The sequence below is a fragment of the Balearica regulorum genome, chromosome 18, assembly GCF_011004875.1.
Source record: "Balearica regulorum gibbericeps isolate bBalReg1 chromosome 18, bBalReg1.pri, whole genome shotgun sequence".
NCBI lineage: Eukaryota > Metazoa > Chordata > Aves > Gruiformes > Gruidae > Balearica > Balearica regulorum.
Window position 1 is genome coordinate 13,423,809 of NC_046201.1, and position 20,578 is coordinate 13,444,386.

The 20,578-nt window shown below is 47.1% G+C and overlaps 1 protein-coding gene and 1 long non-coding RNA gene across 5 annotated transcripts in view; both read right to left on the reverse strand.

The window, feature by feature from the left end:
• MAP2K4 (mitogen-activated protein kinase kinase 4) overlaps positions 1 to 20,578 on the reverse strand; it is a 100,686-nt gene that overhangs the window by 66,688 nt on the left and 13,420 nt on the right. The gene's annotated exons all lie outside the window — the stretch shown is intronic.
• Positions 13,903 to 17,127, reverse strand: LOC142604410 (uncharacterized). Its single transcript, XR_012838270.1, has 2 exons — positions 15,639 to 17,127; positions 13,903 to 15,121 (listed from the first exon to the last, which is right to left on the reverse strand). It is a non-coding gene; the product is annotated as an uncharacterized LOC142604410 (long non-coding RNA).

A 20,578-nucleotide genomic window follows, 5' to 3' on the forward strand; every position in this document is an offset into this window, starting at 1 on the left:
AATTATTTATGTGCTGCTATCCATCACCAGGATTAATCCAAGCACTTGGCTTTGCGATTAGGTTCTCACCACACTTTTTGAGGCCCCTCTACCACAACCACAGCCAGCCAGTCCTCATACAAGAAGAAATAGCTACCTAACAGATAACGTGCAGTTCAAAAGTATTCCTCCAGAGCTACATTCTGTATCACTATTTTTATTTCACCTAGGACACCTACGATCTGTTCAAGCCCCTGAGTCACCTCCTGTTGGAAAAAGCAATCCTAGGTCTTCCTAGAATTTCCTCACCCCATCCCTGCACGCCACACCTCAACAACACTGCTAACCATGTGCAGGTTACACATGAGAAAACGCTCACTTTCCAAGCAGTAAGATTTTCAAAACGGCAGTAGTTTAATGGATTTTTATATTTTTTCAAGGTTTCTGTCTTTCAAGGGATACAAACTGATGGCTGCCAAAATGCTTTCCACTTTGTTCAAATCTGCAGTAGCAACCTCTTGTCACAGTGCGAGCGTGACTGCGTCATCGTGCAGAGGCGACTGTTCTCTCTGGTCAGATGCCAAAGTCTCTGCTGTTTGTGGAGCAGCAATGCGCCAGGAACCAAGTCTGCACACTGCTTCCTTACTCTAGCATAACCAGGAAAAAAAAGAAATACAACCACAGGAAAATGAGTTGTGGCAGCAAACAGCAGGAAGATGACCAAAGGATTTGCAATGAACTGTGCAACCTTTCTACCACTCCCTGGTAAAATTAAAACATGTCAACAAAAAGACAGCGGAAGCAGGGAGGAAGGGATGTCAGGAGGCCAGATGGATCAGGGCCGTTTGGGAAGGGAGCTGAATGTTTGAGGTTATCTTCTCAGCAGAAAACTGCAAAATATCAGGTCTGATCCCTTCCAGGGCATCTCAAGGCAAAGCTCGTGCCAACGCTCACCTGAGATGAAAAAAGAAAAAAAAAAATCAAAAAACCTACAATGCAGATCTCTCTGCTCTTCCAACAGCTCTTACTATCCAAATTGTTAGATCTTGTCTGCTAACAAAATGCTTGCTTTGATGTAGAGACAGCAGAGGAACGTTTACCCACGTTCAGAGCTGCTGACGTCCTGAACGCCCCCAGGATTCACAGCTCCTTATCTCCGCTGCTCCTAGCACAGCGCTGCCTTCCCATAGGCCCTTCCAAACTACAATCTTTCAGTTTTACTTCCTTCCTTGCTCATGGATGTACTCCAACATCAGCACAACTAATCTGGGAGTAAAGTAGGTTTCCAGCCTTGCCCTCAAACCATTTTTCAAGAAAAAACTAGTCAAATTTTGAAATGAAACATGAATAACTTCAGCAAATAGTGCAGTTTATTTGGGGAGTCTGAATGAAAGAGGCCTGGGGTTTGAGCTATTAATTTGAAGAACTGTAACTACAGAAACTCACTTTCAAGGGTTCAAGTATTTTCAGGATGCCTGTCTGTTACTGACATTTACTGCCCTTCGATGAAACCTTCAATTTAGTATAATCCAAGAGTCAGCATTCAAATCTGAGATGACGACTTTGCACTGCAGGAATGTGCTAAGTATGCTCATCTTTAGAAGTCATCTCATTAGAAAGAGTATTTATCCATAATTCACCTACAGCGCCAAGTGTGCTTCCACTTAGGGAGCACAAAAACACACAAGCCCAGATCAGCCGGGACTCCAGGAGGGTTCCTGGCCATTACCTTCATGAAACCCCTACACAGCAAAACAGCTGTACTAAACAAGGTAGTTAGCAAGACATCTCAGCGATGTAAGGCTGGGAGGTGGCTTACGGGTGCACAGACGCTTCCTGCGCCAGCAGACACGCGCCTCTGCAACTTGCAGCATGTCATTTATGCTGCATCCAACAGCACTTGCAACAGCTTCTATAAATACCTCCGCTATGAAGCCTGGCTAAAGTAGGTTAGGCTTCAAGTGCAAGCACATGCAATCAGATTAAGATTAGTTCCCTCAGACTGGAAACTCCCAGCAGTACAGACCTGAGAAAGAAGTTTCTGAAATCTCCAAAATCCACCATTAACCTTTAGAATTTATAATCCCTGACACTACCCTGCATGGAAATACCGTTCATATGAATAGCCATAAACAGAGTTAAAATCACCCGGAGTCTTGGGAGCAGATCAGCTGTGGTAAAAAAGCTTCAATCTGTGCCTGGGCAAGCACCGCGTGCAGAGTACAAGAGCACACAGCTGCACACGCGCAGCAAGGTGCACGGCCGTGCTCGTGCCAGGCTGCGACGGGCAGCGCACTGCCGAGAGCAGATGCAGCACTAGTGTTACACAGCAGCTTTCCTCCCAAATGGGCATTCAGGCAATTTCTCGCTGAAGAGCGTTATTTATCACTTTGCTCACAGTTGCAGTCAAACGCCAAGCCTGGTGAAACACGGACGGAGCGAACCTGGAGGGTCCGGTTGTCCCAGGCACCTTCAGCCGACCAGCACGCAGGAGGTGCTGCCGGACCAGATGGCTGCGGAAATGGGGCTGCTCTCGAAGCAGCGCTTCGTTTCAGTCACACGCACTGCAAAATGTTCACATTACCCGTGTTTGAGGCAGCCGCAGTACAATCCTGCGGAGACTGTATGGGGGCAGTTGTCAGAATGAAATGGTGACGCTGCCCTGGGAAATTTATTGTAAGGCACCTGGAGCCCTTCCTGATGTAAAACAATAATAAATTATGCAAAGAGCTGTGCCAGGTACTTTTTCATTATGAAACAGCACAGAAAGAATTATAAAATATACTGTAGGGAGGGAGACTGGGGAGGGGTTCAGCTGATGATTCCCCCCCCCCCTTTTAATTTTAGGAGCCAGTACTTAGACTAAAAGCAAGGAAAAAAATCTGCCCTTGAGGCCTTTGCCTAAGGTCAATGGAAAAGATTTCATTTCTTTGGATAAACCAACACGTACGTTTCCATCATCCCTCTAGCTACCTTATGCCAGGAAAGTGGCAACGTCAATCACAGCTTGTATCCCACCGGCTCCGATAAACACCTCGGACCCAGCCACCGAGAGCCCTACCGCCACAGACCAGGAGGAAGAGCAGCAACCAGAGGACTGGGGAGGTATTTCCATTTTAAGGGGAGCAACTGATTCTGTCCACCTTAGTGTTAGTATATCAGGTTTTTTAATTCTGAAGACAAAAGAAACCACAAGTGGATCCCACTGAAAGCAAGAAACAGCACTGGGAGTTGGGAATTGCTGCCCTGATGTCCGTAGGGAAGGACGAGGACAGCCCTCAGCCACCAAGCCACGAGGCATCTCCTGCCACAGCAGTTCTGGATTTCCTAAGTGTAATTGCCTATACTATCTAACAGAAAAGAGGTCGATGGGGTGGTGACTCACTGATGTGTCAGGTGGGATTAGCAGAGCAAAGCAAAATGTCCCCCAAGATGCCAACAGAAATGAGGGGAGCGCCTGACTCCTCCTCCCGCACACACGTCCCTCTTCTGCCTCTCATTTTTCTCCCACAGGCCGTCACACAGAAGCTTTCCAGCCCTTTGCTTATCAGTTGCTGTTTGCTACCTTTCAGGAAGGATGATGCTGTGAAAGGGACTTCAGCATCCCTGTCCCTGCCCTCCCCCTCCCCAGCTCCCCCCGCCTGGTGCTGCTCTCCCCACCACAGAACATTCTTCTCTGCATCCCCTCGGCACAGACGTTTTTGTCTCTCCCCGTTAAGCCTCTTAGACCAACCGGGTACTTTTTGAGCCTTGTATCATCTATGTGGAGGACGCTGCCTGACAAAGCGCTGCTTTTCTACGAGTGGCTTTGGGGCAGGGTCGGTCATGCAACACTGACCCCGAAAGATATTACTCCCAGTGCAACTCTCACATTCACATCTCCCCTTAAAATGAGCCCTTGGCAGCATCTGTGGGACGTGTGTAGGTACCAAAGCATGGCCAGGGGACAAACACAGGCCATCTGCTAGTGGGGGAGCTCGGATGGCACTGCAGGCAGAGGGCAGGACAGGACACAACCTTCTCCCCGAGCAGATGTCCAGGTAACCCGAGATGCAGCTCAGCAGCATGGGACGAGCCAACAAGGCAGGTAGCGAAGAAGCGGGCAACACCGGCACTGTGCGCCCAGCCAGACCACACCCCAGGGACCACCTAAGGATGCCACCACTGCAACGTCGTCTTCTTGCTTCACCTTTAAGCCATGAGAGCAGTGCATGGTGCACACACACACAGAGAGGCCACCACTGCAATGCTGTCACCTCATTTTACTGTTAAGCCACGGACATGCAGCATACGGACAAGAGCGTATTTAAGTGAATAGATTAAGTTGTTTGGAAACAACAACCAGTCGAACTGGGCAAGGGAAGGCTGAGAGGAACATCTCAGGAACCCTTCAGAGTCGAGGCAAAAAGACTAGTTACCAGCACGTGTCACCTGTCACCAACTGATTGAATAACTAAAAAAAGTAAAGCAGAGAGAGTGTGTGCGTAAAAATGTTAAAGCTGCACTAACACACACAACTAAAATGTTGGAAACAACTGGTGCTAGGGTGAAGAGACTCATACTGCAGCAAGCTTTTAACACGCTCCAGACTCCCTTGAGCAGGGGCAATGCTTTGATCCCAGCACCCAGCTGCTTCTCCACTTGGAATTTCCACAAGAAATAATCCTTTGCAATGCAAGGGCAGCAGATCTCTATGGCTGGATCCAAACCTTTGCAATATATGCTTATTTTTCCAAATGCTATCACCTGATATCTATGCATAGCTAAAAATACACCAAGCCAAATTTTCAAGATAGGATCTGCTTCATGTAAGCTGGTTTCCTTGTTAGTGAGCTCCCAGGTGTCCTAGGAACATCCAATCACTGCTTTTACAGACTTAAAAGAGGAGCCGAGCCTTTCTGAAAAGCCTGGTCTCAGCTGCAAGGTTCTTTAAGATATATTTATCTATCAGCATTGTTGCACTGGGAAAGATTTTGATCTGGATCTTAAAAACGCCTAGGAACACATGGCCCCCGAAAGCATTTTTTCTTAGTCCTGCTGAATTATAATGGAGGTAAGTCCAACTGTGAAGCAAAAAATCAAAACATAAGTCTGCAGAACATATACAAGTTTTTAGTTGTCTTTGAAAGTACTTTTTTTTTATTTTTAACTACTTCTGAGAACTTTTACACACTAAATCCAAGGCAATTTTACGGTAAGCTTCAAAAAAAGCACCCATATATAGGCAATGATCTATTTCTGTACTTCTCCAATGTGGAATTTCAAAAAAAATGTCTTAATTCAAGAGGTAAGGGCTAGACCCAAAGACATAGAGTGTAAGAACAGCTGCAGTGGTCCATCTAGCACAGCATCCTGTAGTCTACCATGTGCCCCTGAGAAGATGTCAGTGAAGAGAGCAATAACCAACCCCATGACATCCTTCCTTCAGACATTCTCTCAGCCTCCAACCACTTTCAAGTCAAGGACCTCCTCAGCCAACCATGGTATCCCTGTATTTAATAACCATCACTGGCTTTCAGTTCCCTGATCGTATCCCATCCTCTTGTCTCCTTGTGAGCTTTCAGACCCCGTCACACCAGGCTGGCAGGAGTTCACACAACTCAACCCAATGCTTGGCTCTCCAGCCCTCAGACACGAGGGCACTTGACACAACACGAGCCCAACCCAGCAGCTCAGCCATGTGCAGGCTGTCAGAAGAGGGAGGAGCTGCCACCCATGCCCAACACGCTGTCACCATCCACCCTCTCCCCTTGTCGTGCAAGTCCTTCCCTGGCACTTGCATATGAGACACAACCTGAGTCTGCTGAATTTCTGCAGCCCCATCCAGCGCAGCAGCAGCATGGACCTCACCATGGCCACGCAATGGGTCTGGTCATCTCCACCAGGTCTGCGCACGCTCCTGCCCTGTCTCGCAGGACAACGGATCCCCAGTGCTGCCACGGACGTACACAACCCAGCGCCAGGGTCTGCCCAACATGCCTTCACCATGGCCGTCAGTCCCCTGCTACCACATCGTAGCTTGTCTCTGAGCACTGTAACTACTTCACTTTTCAAGGAATTGGAGAGGGAAATATGAAGGAAAATTCATACTGCAATAAAAAAAGGCAAAACCCCTAAAAACTTTGGTCTGCTTTCCATTACTTTATTCAAACCTTTTTTTGTGCTGAAATCCAGCAGAAACAGCCAAACTATCTGCAAGTCCAGCTATTTCTCAGCACCAAAATAACACACTTTCAACAAATACTCAGAGGCCTTACCAAACAAAAGCTTTTGGGTTCACTTTTTTCTTAAGAGAAAAAAAAAAGTTAACATCCTATGTGCTCATAAAAATTCAAGCTTTATGCTGTCTCCTGAAGCCTTCAATATGAATTACTAATACACTATATGAATTAGTAATATGCTGTAGCAAAAAGGAGAGCACAGGAAGGAGCCCCCATTTCACACTGCTGAGACACGCCGGGCAATATCCAACAATTGGTGTTTGCAACAGAATTTGCAGTCTTAACAGCCTGGCAGCATCAAAACCTGTTCAGAAAGACACATGGTGATGGCACTCTTCCCCGATGTCTTCATTCAAGTGCCAAAACACCTGAAATGCCAGGAGCGACCCTCGCTGCTCTGCTGCTGTGCTGAAAGGACAGAAGGCAGCAGGGCCCAAACCTCTTCCATGCCTCAACTGAAGGCTGGATGCAGCAAGGGACCTGGTCACGGTGCTGCCGCCTTCCAGAGCTTGGCAGATTGCCGAAACCGCCTCTAACAGCCCAACAGTTGGCGGCTCTCAGAATTTTTGTGCACGTTTACCTACATGGCAGAAATCTTCCATTTTTGTTAGCAAGGATAATACAGATGGAAGTGTTACAACATCTAAATTTCTCCCGAAGGAAGAACTGGAGAGCTGCACACAACCAACGCTGACTCCAAACCAACAGCCAAGGTATCTGCAGCAACAAACGTCTGCAAGAAACTACCCAGACTGCGACTTTGGTATATCACTTGATGCAACTCTAAACAAAGAACTCGCATCGGCTTAGTGTAGAGAGGATGGATCTAAGAGGATATAAAAAAATACAACTACTGATCTTCATATAGCCATTCCTAATGACAGCAAACACTGTGCAGAAAGTAAAAGTATAAAGAAATGAAGAACTGCATCATGTTAATCTGCAAAGCAGGAAGCTGATGGTTTTGTGGTTTTCCTTTTCTGTGTGGTTCCGGATGAGTAAAATCCCAGTGTTTCTAGCTAGGACAAAACCGAGCCTCTCAAGAACTTGGCTCCAGCATATGAATCAGAGTCAGGAGGTGTAGCTTCTGTCGAGAGCTCTGGTCTCCTCCTACCACCCAGCTCAAAGCGTTCTGCTCCTTCACACGCACTCACCTGAAGGAGGACACACAAACCCATTCCTTCCCCAGCACAGGAACTCCAATGAAAACAAGTTGCCTTTCTATTAATTACTGTAAAAAAGTGATTTTAATACTATGTATTTATCCTGCAGCATTATCTGCAGAGCTTGGCCCTAGGACTCGGGCCTCACTGTGCTCGGCTCTGTACCATCACACCAAAGGAAGAGCTGCCATCGCGAAGAGCCAGGACAGCAGGATCTCCAGCTACTTCACCCCCGGGTTACCCCCAGAAGCAGCCCTGCCTTTTCCCACAGGTGCTCAACCCTGACTTTTTTTCTCCAGGGTTAGTTTTAACTCGGACTGCTACCCCGACCACCCTCACTGCCAGCTGCCCGCGCTATGAGCTAGCACAGCAAAGGGTGAGAAAAGCAACGCTGCCTCCTCCAACACCGCCACCGGCTTTCAGTTACCCCAGAACCAGAGCATTAAATCAGACGCACAGAACAGATGGCTGTAACCCACCAAACCAGCTACCTCTGCGAGAAATTTCATTTTGCCATCTCTCTAAGACACTGTTTCTTACTCTTTTTCCCTTGGCGTTTCCCTAGTGCTGGAATGCTCTGGGCACAGGAGCGTGTGGGGATCACACAGCCCATAGCCTTGGAAGCTCACTGCTACAGGAACTGCTCAGCATGAACATGGAAGCACGCTCCGTGTAGCTCATCAAAACCTGACGCAGTCGCCATCTCCCAAGACCGTGTTGAAATGAGCAGTACGCGGCTTTGACCCTCAAGACCCGAGAGCACGCAGGGCAGCAGGTATTGCAACGGGCACACGGGTATTGCTGCTCAGCGCCCGTAACTCCCCATGGCTTAGGAGATGGAAGTGTTCAGCATCCCGGGAGAACGGTTCTGGAGCACTTGGTCCAGGAGTTACAGCTCCTTCCAGCAGGTAATTTCTGAGTACTCCCCATGGCTTCTCTCTCACTGACAGAAACACTTTCTAGGCACTTTATAAATCCAGCCCAGGGGGTGAAAGCCATGGTCACACACTGGTCTGGACTGGCATTTACCTAAAAGTCCCAAGTCTGTGAGTGATGCAGAATCAAACTGTTATTCTTCTCTTCCTAGTATAATTAGCTTTTTGTACTCCTGGGAGGGCAGGAGACTGCCTGGAGAGGCAGATCCACTCTGATTTTCATTACTTTCTTTTGAACCCTCTGATGAGAGGCAGCCAGTGCCTGTGAGAAGTAACATTTACTTGAGCAAGTCACGGCCACTTCTGGCCATCCCCCTCTAATGAAACTTTCTTCTTCCAAGGCTGGAGGACAAAGAAACAGAGTCTGAACAAGCAGGGCTATTAATTACAGCAAATAATTCACATTCCTAATTTATAGACAAAACCTGGTAAGAATCACATCAGCTTTATTCTCCTGCTACTCGAGAAACCCCAACACATTGTACCATGAACTGTTTCTAACTTTCAAGTGAGACATCCAGCAGATATTTTTCATGCTTCCCCTCTAACTTCAAGCTTTAGTCCCTATCACATCTATAAATTAGCCATGTTATATCACAAAATGTTGTTTTCACTCCAAAATATATATTCCTAGTTACTGTTTATACTTTTGAACATTAAATCAAAGAAGCTATTTAATTAAAAGATCCCAATAGAACCTCATATATGAGCTACAATAAATAGTAAATTTAATCTCACTGAGGAAATATAACAATGCCATCAGAGTTCCCTATTGAACTAAAATCATAGACTCCACAATTTTGTTTAGGTTAAAAATACTGAAATAAATTAAGAACTGAAATGAAAGTTTATGTTTGCTAACAGAAAGCAGAATTTAGTATGCCATCCAGCACTCAAGCTCTCCCGTGTCATCCTTTCACTAAATCATCCATTAGAAACTGCCTAAAAAAATAAAAAGATCTACTAATCATTGAAGGACTCGCTTCCATCCATCACCAGCATCCCAGCTAACAGCCTTCAAGCCAGGCACACACTAATCAACATCAGAATTTGGTCCCCCCATCCCATCAGGAGGTGGCATCGCCTTTGCGGTGTGCCTTTTCACTGGGCTTGGTGCCAACGGGCAGGTGGCTTATACCCAATTCTGCACGTATGTCTGTCCCTTCCTTCCCCGAAATGATCTGGGGGGAGGAACACTTTTTTCACTCATCACCGGAGCAACCGTGCCTACTCAGAGCAAGCGTCCCACCTTGCTGCCGAGTCTGTCCATGGCCTACGTGAGGGTTCAGGGCACCCTACACGATGAGGCAGAGCACACACCCTGCTGCTCAGCACTCTCTGGCCATGCACCGCTGACCTGCTCGCCCAGAGGTGCTCCCCGAATGCAGCAGGACTGGGACATGCCCTCCAAGAACTCGTCCATGCTCTTCTTCATCGCCTCTACATTTGAATACCCACAACACTGTACCACAGCTTCCACAGCCTTACTACCCAGTGCACAGAGAACCACCTCACTCTGGGCTGGTTTTTTTTAACCTTTGCTGGTTTAACCTGATGAGCATCAATTCCTGCATGAGCAGATGCAGTGAACAATACCATCAAACTGTTCCACTTATTCAAATATCTGCATATTCTTATATCCAGATGTTCCACATATTCTCATATTGAAATGTCCAAAGCAGTTTGAAACTTCAGGTGTCAATTCATCTGTTTTATTCTTTTTCGTGGGCTATAGCAGGCAGCACTGTAATCCAAATTTTCTTACCTTAAAAAAAACCAACAAAAACAAACAACTTTCTTTAAAATAAAGTTTCAAAAAATGTATTATTCTGTTTTTAAACACAGTCTCAAAATTTAAGTAAGGTCAGTTTACTAAATTTAACAAAACTAGTCTTGCTAAAGCAGGCAACTTTCACTTAAAGGATAAAATACATGTCTGAAATTGAAAGGATATTGGATTCAAATAAGCCAGTTTTAAAACTTTATGAAACTCATTAGATAAGACTCTCCTTTGAGGTCGTCTTCTTTTTTTTTTTTTTTTTTTTACTTCCTCATATCTGATAGTTGGACTGCTTCCACTTCTTATTTTGCCCAAATTTATTCAATCAGAAAGATCTAATACAGTAATTTAACCAGTAATTAAAAGCAAAAAACCTTTTTTTGGAACATCACAGCTTTAGCTTTACATATTGGTTACAAAAGAAGAAAAATCATATGCACAGCAATTTCTGGTGTCCAATATGTTAAAATTCATAGTACAAGAGAAAATTATCGATATAAAAACCCCAAGGTCAGTATCCTGAAGAGTCTGTTCTGATACATCCTGCTAAAGAGAATATGCAGCAGAAATACCTTCTGACAAAAGTCTCTGTTAAAGCTACATCCTTCTTCATTTATAGGTGGCATGAAAACTTGCCACTGAGAGGATTCAATCTGCATTCTGGTTTCTCATCAGCAAAGGAAGCGGCGATGCAAACCTAACCCTGCTCTGGCCCAGGACCCCGCTCAGCGCCTGGATCCGCCGCCCGTCCCAGTGCCAGAGCACATTCCACCCGCAGAGGAAGAACCGGCCCTTTGGCAAACGCGCCCGGACCCACCCGCTCGCCATCCTCCGCCAGGGTCCTCTCCTTCATCCTTCTCCATCTTCTCGGGAGCACGCTACCCTCCTCTTCTATTCAGAGGACTCTTGAATAACACATATAGCACCCGTTAAACCCCCTAAACGTGGCCTGTTGAGTACAGAATAGGCTGTATACTGTATAACATGCGTGCTTTTGTTGCTCTTACACAACATGACGTTTCATTCCACATCCAAGACTCACAGGGCCCTTGAAGGGTGCTTTGCACCCAACACACGATGTGGTAAATACCAGTTTAGAAAGATTAGCAAGCTGGTGCTCAAGCACAAAAAGGTACACGAAGTTGATTCATTACCAAAACAAAACCAGAGAAAGTAGCTGAAGTGAAGCCTAATAAGAGCAAAACTCCTGCTGCCGTGGAAATACAACGGCTGTCACTCCAAAAAGTGTCACTGCACACATGCACAGCATTTAAAAAAAAAAATCTGGCACAGTAGCCAAAGCACTGAAACAGCTAGCCTATGAAAAATCTATCTACTTGTTCATGGCATTCCTTTAATGCTACACAGCTTCTTAGGAGGAGAAATAAAACTACACTGGGAAGCAATCTTAATATCAAAGTCTGGGAAATGCACTTCAAACAGTTTTGACGTTTGCAACCCCAACAGAAACAGCAAAAAAATACAAAAGAATGAACAGGCCCTGACCCCTTTTGGTTTTGCTACGTGGACTTGTCAGCAAAAAATAAGTGGGAAAGACGACCTCCGGGGACCAGCGCTCCCCCAGGAGAGGCCAGATGCCAGGCGCAGGCAGGAGCCCAGCTATGCTGACACGGAGAATCGCTTGGGCTGTCGCTGGGCAAGAAAGGGGAAGGGAAGGGAAGGGAAGGGAAGGGAAGGGAAGGGAAGGGAAGGGAAGGGAAGGGAAGGGAAGGGAAGGGAAGGGAAGGGAAGGGAAGGGAAGGGAAGGGAAGGGAAGGGAAGGGAAGGGAAGGGAAGGGAAGGGAAGGGAAGGGAAGGGAAGGGAAGGGAAGGGAAGGGAAGGGAAGGGAAGGGAAGGGAAGGGAAGGGAAGGGAAGGGAAGGGAAGGGAAGGGAAGGGAAGGGAAGGGAAGGGAAGGGAAGGGAAGGGAAGGGAAGGGAAGGGAAGGGAAGGGAAGGGAAGGGGGTTTCAGCCACGGAGGTTCAGCGCTGCGTTCAGCTGCCTCGCGGAGCTGCAGCCCAGCAGAAGCTGCTAGCAAAGAGCTGCTCTTTTTAGGAGCGGGAAGTCACATTGCAACCTTTCCCCCTCATTTCATAGTTTAATAATAAACTGACTGCTTACTGCTGTGGTCTCTCAAATACAGCTGAACAGAACATCAAGAGACTTCATGCCTCACCTGACAGCAGGCAGTTTTGTCAAAGCTATTCCATAAGGCAAAGCTGCCATCCCGAACTGAGATACTTGCTGCCGTTTTTCCATGAAAGAGGTGTAGAGAGCTGGGGATCAAATCCCATCGCTTCTCGACAGCTTACAAGAGAAATTCAGGTGTCTGTGTTACATTCCTTTCATTTGCAACAAACAGCATCTGCAAAGCATCTCCCTTCACTGCACACCTTTCATCTTCCTGCACGGAGAACAGCAACGGCCTTTTCCCTCCTCAGTACAAAAAGACACCTTCAGATTAAAGGCTAGATGCTGTTACTCTGGCAAAAAAGGTGGATCCACAGCAGAAACCATCACTTACTAGGAGAGGGCAACAGGTAGGTGCCATCCAGCGTCAGATCCAGCAAGATTTCCCCTGCGCACTGCCAGCGCCACCAGTTTTGCTACCAACAGTTACCGAGCACTGACTGCGGACTTGGAAAAATAAATTCATTCTTATTAACAGCTGGTGAGCATGACCTACAAAATTTGCCTGTGAAACAGCAAGCCTTTAAGTGGGTAAGAGAATTCACAAATGCGTTAATGCTTCCGTCATCCTTTCCTGCAAAATTAATGTGGCATTTGCATGTAACATGCACAAAGTCAGCTAATACACACCTAATGCTTTAAAATGTGGTTTAAAGAGAAAACTGCAATTAAAATACACTCTAGTGGGTAATTTAAGCAAACACACTGTCACTATGTAAGACTCAACAGTATTTTTAATGGAAAATACTCAACATCAAAATCCATCTTGCTGTAAACAATTTTTGCTATGAAGAAATCAGGTATTTGTCAAAAGAACCTTCTCGAGTACTTTCCTAACAGTTCACTTCTTAATGCAACTGGTTACAACATAGAAGAGAAAAAACCCACTGTCACCTCTCTGGGCAGCTCTCCGGGCTGACACCCGCTGCCCGTCCTGCAGCGCAGGCGGCTGCTCCGCCTGCAGCAGTACCAGTAGGACCGTCACCGGATCCGGCCCCCGCAGCTCATCACAAGCTCCCCCCGTGCTGCCCAGGTGGCTGGACAAGACCCCCGCACTGCGCTAGGTTAAACGTTCTGCCAACAAAATTTAGATCCTTCATCTCTATGGTCAGTGGGTTTAAAGTGAAAGAGGGCAGGGTCAGGCTGGACGTAAGGCAGAAACGTTTTGCGCTGAGGGCGGCGAGGCACTGGAAGAGGTTGCTGTGCTGGTTTTGGCTGGGGTTAATTTTCTCCATAGGAGCTGGTACGGGGCTGTGTTTTGGATTTGTGCTGGAAACAGTGCTGATAACGTGGAGATGTTTTAGTCACTGCTGAGCAGTGCTTACACAGAGCCAAGGGCTGTTCTGCTCCCCACCCCACCTGCAGGATGGCCGGGGATGCACAAGGAGTTGGAGGGGACACAGCTGGGACAGCTGACCCCAATGACCAAAGGGATATTACATACCATGTGACATCATGCTCAGCAGGTAAGGGGCTGGGGGAAGTTGGCAAGGGGGTCACTGCTTGGGGACTGGCTGGGCATTGGACGGTTGGTGGGGAGCAACTGTTTTCATCTGCATTGCTTGTCTTCCTTGGTTTTTATTTCTTTCTGTTATTTTCCCTTTCATTACTATTTATCATTATTATTATTATTATTTTATTTCAATTATTAAACTGTTCTTATCCCAACCAACAAGTTTTCTCACTTTTACCCTTCTGATTCTCCCCCCTATCCCATTTGGGGGGGGGGGGGCAGTGAGCGAGCAGCTGCATGGGGCTGAGCTGCCAGCTGGTGTTAAACCATGACAGTTGCCCAGAGAAGCTGTGGCTGCCCCTGGCTCCCTGGCAGTGCCCAAGGCCAGGTTGGATGGGGCTTTGGGCAACCTGGGCTAGTGGAGGGTGTCCCTGCATCTGGTAGGGGGTAGAACTAGATGGTCTTTGAAGGTTCCTTCCAACCCAAACCAGTCTGTGATTCAATGACTACGGTGACCATCCAACTGACCATGCTTTCCACAGATTTCCAAAGCAGCAAGGAAACCAGGCCAACAACCCTGCAGCACGCAAGGATGCTCTCACTCTTCTCCTCCAGCAGCACGTGAAAGCCTCCCTGGATAAAACTCAGGCCACGTACAACTTCAGGTGTTCAAACCAAGACAACCTACCCTCGGATGCACAACAGCAGCTGCTGCTATAGAAACATGTCATTTTTGTCACAGCACGTCCTGGGGATGAAGATCTCCACTATGCAACGCTTCAGGAGCTCGCCAGCAGCAAAAGGACCCCATACACAATCCCATTTTTTCAACCTCTCTTATATATTTTTCTCACTTTTAAGGTAAACCACAGTGCTCTGGCAGGCAGGTGCTAAAGTACTGGGTTAAGGCTTTTTTAATGTCTTTCAGCCTCCTGGTCTGACCCACCTGCATTCCTTCCTCCAGGCACAGGAGGAAGAAATCAGCCGAGTGATTTTAATGTAAGATTTTTACAGCCTTACCAGCTGTGAATCCCTGCGCAAGGTCCGTGGCTGACCACGCTGCCGCAGGGAGCTTACAGCACATCCCTCCACACTGTCACCACAAAGTCACAGGTGGGAAACCACCCACCCCATCCCCTCCGGCTGCAGCACACCACTGCTTGTAGGGCAAACCGCACTCAGATTCAGAAGCTGGAAACGCTAACAAATTTTCACTTCAAAACTACCAACGTCAGAGATCCATGGTGATGCTGGAGGGTTTTCTGTCACCTGCTCTCTTGAAGGCCTTGCAGCAGCAGCCCCAGCACTGTGGTACTAGCAGGTATGCTGCAGTCTTCTGCCATCAGTAAAGCAGCTCACACATTCTTCCTATGCTTTCAGATAACCAACAGTCAACCAAGCTGTTCAGAAAGGATTCACTGGTTAGTTGGTGCTCAGCGTACTGTGGCCTCAGAGCCCGTCCACTCCTGCAATGGGAAAACCATAAACTCTCCTCCCTAAGACCCTGTTCATTACCAGTTTACTTCAGGGGCTACCTACCATCAGACCCAGCTGCCGAGCTCTGGAAACCTCATTATTTTGCAAAATCCTCTGATGACAAAGCCTTTTTTTTCCCCCTGAAATATCATTTACTGATTTTTTTTTTTGGTAGCAGATTTCAACCCCTCCAACACACATGGACTATCTATGCTTGCCACAAGATCCCACTTACTGCTGGGGAAGTAACGACAACCCTGCAGAAGCATTTACAGTCACCTTAACGTGCCAGACAACTGGGAATTGGCAAAAAGACTGACACAAAACCAAGCCATTGTCCTCAATAAATATTAATCAACCTTCTTAAGCTGCCAAGGTTCATATGAAACATCGCGTGCCAGCTGTAGCCAGCAGCAAATCCCATCTCTAACCCAGTCTCACCTGCAGAGCCATTGACACAGCTCCAGCGCTGGACTCCAGCAGACCACCGCTCCCTCTGGGCAGCTGCTTCTCTGCCATCTCCTTTCACGTTCCAGTCGCTGTTGTCTCAGGGATTTACCAGAAAGGTCTGCAAGTCTTAACTCCAATCCTGTCACACAGCTCTTGCAAAAGAGATTTGAAATTCCTGCCTCAAACATCAAGTTTCCTAAAGATTTGTATATCCTGTGCTAATAGAAATTTATTAAAGACTAAATACACGTTTTTCAGCCCTGTCCTAGAGGATCAATTCTGACACACAGGCTGGCTCTGTGCTGTAACGCTGGAGCATCCGTCCTTCTCAGCTCTTCCAAGACAGAAAAGCATCAGTCTGTGAAAAGCTATCGACCACAAAGGATAGTCTATATACAGTATCTCAGAAGAAATGGGTCTGAAGAGTGGTCACAAAGTATACTGAGATAAAACCCAAAGACAACTGTTTAAAAAAACATTAATTATCTGTCTAGGTATTAGAGTTGCTGTAACAAATATGCATATTGAATGTAAACCAAAAAAATATAAATGCAAATTGAAAGAAATGCAGTCTCACAAGATTTCTACAGTTCGGATTAAAAATTTAAAAAAAAAAAAAAAAAGGCAAAGACTTGGTTTCTAACAAAGATCCCACCTTACTGCAGAGGGTATTTGAACAGCTGTCTAAGCAATGCACAGCCCGAGCCAATGACAGAAAACAGACAGATGAACCCTACAGAGCTCCCGAGTCCCAGGGGACAACGTCTCGGACCTCTCTGCCTGCGCTCACCTCTCACGAGGAAGCAGGACCAGAAGCGACCGACCCACGAGAGGATCCGGTGCTCAACAGCCTGCGCTTAAGATAGAAACTTGAGGTATTCACCAGTATGCTGACGACAGATACCCTTCACCGCCACGTAAAAGCACCTAAGAAGTCAGATCTTCATTCAGCATAAGTTTTAACAAGTGCAAATCAAACTGCCAAATCCCACCCAGATGGTATTTCTTAGCAATTTAGCAGGCAGTGGGTCCCCAGCTCCATAGACTGCATCTACGATTACTTTAATGACATGTTGACAGAGCACTGCTCTTTTGTTACAGGTAAAGCAGAAGGCGTAAAGCCACCTCAACAATTAGTGACCTTTTAAAAAGCCTTAATTGAGCTCTTACTTCACTAGCACTGTGAAAAATAGAGGCTCTCTAAGGAGAGGAACGTTGGGGCTGGTTCAGTTACAAGACAAAGCAGACACATAGTCAGTACCAAGATTGATAAAAAAAGCAGAGTACTAAAAAAATGTGTAGCTTTGTGCCTCTACACAGAAGTTGATCTGAAAGCCTAAAACAAAAGAGACCAGTTCTCATTCATTCGCTGAAAGTCAAAGCAGCACTTTGCTGTTAAGAATCACTTTTTATGTTTTAATATTAACTCTAAAATCATAAATAAACCAAAATTTTAGATTAAACTTGAGACTGCATTGCTTTGAACTTACAGCAATTCCATCAGGTGAGGATCCATCATTTTATAACCCAATCTCAAGAGAGGGCACGGCTCAACGGACCAGCAAGGTAACCGGCGCTGGTACCCGACAGGTAAAGAGGAGATCAGGGTACCGTATGCAGCATTAGTGTCCTCCAGCTGTTAACGAAAGTACAACTATAACTATTTGGGCATTTCTTGCCAATTGTTATAAAAAGCATACTTGAACAGAACAGCTCTATCATGAGAGTTTGGTGGTAAAAAGTCATGCTCTTGAAGACTAAAGAGGTGGTTTTCTCCCCAAAAAGTCAAATGTTTACATTAAATATGCTCACAGTAAGTGGTATTTGGAAATACACAGTCCAGTTGGACATGCCCAGACGATTTCCCATGAGCGACCAGGTCTCCAGCACTGCCACCGCAGCACAAGACCAGACCTGGCAAAGCAAGTAGCACTACACATCTGGAGCAGCGAGCCTGCCCGAGCAGGGGAGGACGTGCACCTACTGCAACATCCCAACGCAGGCGCTGCTAAACGACGGCTCGCATGTGCAACAGCAACCTGAGCAAGCAGCACCCCGACAGCCCTCGCCTCTCCGCGCGGAGCTGCTGCCCCTCCTCGCCCCTGCCCGCAGCGAGCCCAGGGTCACACAAGCAGTAACTGCGCTGCAGACCTGGGGACAGATTCGCTGCTCGATACAAGGGGCAGATCATGGCAAAGCTCCAGCTCCCTAAGCAGTGAAGGCGACCCACCAACACTCCTAAGAGGCACGTGTGATCTAGTAGGCTATGGTGGTGCAGGCACTAAAGCAACGTGCACAGGGAATTTAATTTAGCAGCATCGCGTTCTTGGGAAGCTGCAGGCTCCTGTTTCTGATCATTTTACGTTTAAAGTTGGCAAATTAAGGGCAGGGGAAGCCAAGCGTTGCTCCGGGGGGAGCTGACACCACACCAGCCCTGGGTAGCACACCCATGTGTGTACGACACACTGAGCACCTGGAGCAGAACCTGCAAACAGCATCTTTCTCCCTCAGGAACAGCAGCCACCCAAGGACAGGCAACAGGTGCCTGGCCAGCAGCAGAGTCGAGACCAGCCCTGGCCCTTTCCACCACTGCTGACCACGCCAATGGAGACAGGCATTCCCCCTGACTTTTTCTAGGACGTTTACTACATCTGAGCCAGTACTGTCACCCCAGAATCAGCACGAGTCACACTAAGTTTGCACACCACATTATGGCCATACACCATCTTCTCCGCTGAATCCACAGCCGTGCTTTATCATATGGCCAGGAAAGCTATAAAGGCACCCAGGGAGAGGGGATCTGGCTGGAGCGCACTTGCTCCCCAGAGCTGCTCAGAAGTGCACAGAGACAGATTTCCGGGAAGCATCTGGTGTACCAAAGCTGAGCGCGTTGATGGTACAGCACGTCTACACGGCAAGAAGAGCACGAGCATGTTACCGCACGCTGGACACCAGCAAGAAACATCATCCACCGGAGAGGGAAGGTCTGAGCTCATCGTCCAGCCTCAGGGCTTGAGCCAGGCAACCATTTTAGCTCTTAAAAAGCACTCTGTGCTACAGGCACGTTTCAATTTAATGTAACCTCAGATACAAAAATATGGGACATTTTTGACTCTGAGCAGGGAGACAGAAACGCGCAAAAACTATGTAACTCAACACTGTGGAGACAAAAAAAGAGAAACAAAAAACCCAGCCTTGCTCTCTCCCACCGCGAGTCCCGGCCGGCAGCACTGTGCATTCCCCATGGGCGCTCTGCTGCCAGCGCTGAACTTCACCATCAGTCTCACAGGACCTGGTATCCCCTTACACCAGCAGCTACCATCTCCTGAATAAGACTTTACTGGTTTTAAACTGGTTTTCTCTCTACAATAGCATACAAAAACTGAAAAATAACCAAAAAGCCACCACAGCGGGCTGGCAATACGTTCAGAGGGCAAGAATCAAGCAAGGACTCTAACTGAACTTATCCCCAGAAGTCTACTAATGTCAGTTTTAAGGCTCTGAAGTCTTACTAGTACTACTGATTAGTGAAAATAAGAAATGCACCATCTAACCACCTGACTGGTTGGAAAACACAAAAATTTAACGGAAAGGGAAAAAATCCTTATGTCATTCTGCAAGGAAAGTTCCTTTTACCCCTACAAAACCAAGCTGGCTTTCTTGATGAGCTTGCAAGTTCACTGTCTTGCCTTACACCTTCTTCCCTCCCTTTGGCCCAGCTCTGCATCTGCCAACCCTGCTCTCCCCTTGAAGTATTTCTCTCTCCGCTCTAGGTTGCAGGACACACATGCACGCTGCCACACTGCTCAGCCGCACCGTTGTTCTTAAAACAGGTTTGTGAAGTCCAAACAGATACTCCGATGATTTTCAGAGATAGTGAAATTTTCATCTACTCTTAGTTTTCTTTCTGATCATCTCCTTACTTTCCTTTTCAGTCACGTTGTTATAAGCTACAACACCAGACATGATCCTTTTGAGGGTTATACAAGGGGTTTTTTCATTCTTTCAAAGTCCCAGAACTATGGGCAAACACAAAGTTTCTCTGCTAAAGAAATAAGCATCATAGAGTCTTTCAATAAAAATTCCCAAAGTCCACTGGATTTTGAAAGCCCTTGGAAAAAATCTCTACTGCTGTGCAGAGGGCAGGCGGGTCTTGAGTACAGAAGGAGCCTGAGAGTCTGCCCAGCTAATCCCCACGGTCTCACGCTGGGTAACAGAAGACTGTTGCAAAAATATCAGCCAGTAGCCCCAACGCAGATCCAGCTATCTTCTTCCCTTGCCCTCATCCCCATTAACTCCTTGTCCCTCAGAGCTCCCAGAAAAAGGAACTCATGCTCCAGTTCTGCATACAGTATCTGTCCCATAGAGAAACACCAAAGGGTCCTCCTGGCTCTCGAAAGGTGTCCAAGCACCACAAATACAAGTTTTCCACCCTCACAGCCATCTACACACTGCCCATGCCCAGAGCCGATGCTGCTCCATGTCTGCCTCAAGTCTCACCCCAGAGAAAACTGACCTTCAGTGCCTTGGTTACAATGCCGCAATTTCTCCACTACAGCTGAACTCACGTTTTTTTGCTAAGAAGGTGAGAGTTGCTTAATGCCACCCTTGAACCAGTGATGCAACTCCCATCTCTGCTCATGGCTGATCAAATGCTGTACCAGTGCAGCTTGGGTCTGTTCCTGGTGCTGCTGCCCTGGGAGGCACCCGGGGGAAGCCGGAGGTATCAGCCTGGTCCCGCTGCCCACGTTTTCTGTCTCGTGCAAGGCTGTCAGCAAACTCAAGAGACAAAGTGAACTCCAAAGTCACTGCAAATAACTTTCCACCAGCAGGAACAAGAGCATCCGCTTCCTGGAAAGGCTAGCAAAAGCTGGTTCCTTGCCTAGCCCGAGGCACGTCAGGGCAGGAATACCATCATACCCAAACACACC